Source organism: Crocuta crocuta, unplaced genomic scaffold (genome assembly GCF_008692635.1).
Source record: "Crocuta crocuta isolate KB4526 unplaced genomic scaffold, BGI_CrCroc_1.0 scaffold1269, whole genome shotgun sequence".
Classification (NCBI taxonomy): Eukaryota; Metazoa; Chordata; class Mammalia; order Carnivora; family Hyaenidae; genus Crocuta; species Crocuta crocuta.
Genome location: NW_027531335.1, coordinates 197,091 through 197,606, shown reverse-complemented (window position 1 = coordinate 197,606; position 516 = coordinate 197,091).

The window sequence follows — 516 nt, the reverse complement described above, 5'->3', positions numbered from 1 at the left end:
TTATCAGGACCCTGCCGAGGTCCAGGCCCTGTGCTGGCACCTGGGAACGCAGAGATGAAAACGAACCAGACCCTGCCCTTGAGAAGTTCACAGTTTAGCAGGGGGGTGGGGGGAAGGGGGGAGACAGACCCAAGACGTTCAAGTCGATCACAGAAGCTGTTGTAATTGAACCCCCCCTTGGCTTCCCTGTCAAGGGAAGATTTCAGAGCATACCCTCTGACAGCCCCATCTTCCAACAAAGCAACTGCACAAGTGCTTGTGCACACTCAAGCGTGCAAGCCTATCTATTTATGTTCGAATCCTTCGACAGAATTTCCCTGTATGGTGTTATGTGGTCTCCGACCGTTTCCCCGTGTCTTCTGCTTCTGTTGATAAACTCCGTAAGATCAGAGACTAGGTAACTGTCAACGGTGGTGCGCGAGGATGAGCAGTGGGCAAAAAAAAAAAAGTGACAGAAGTGCCACCAACAGAGAATAGAGATCTCTGGTCCCCCCCCCACCCCCCCGCAAGGCACAA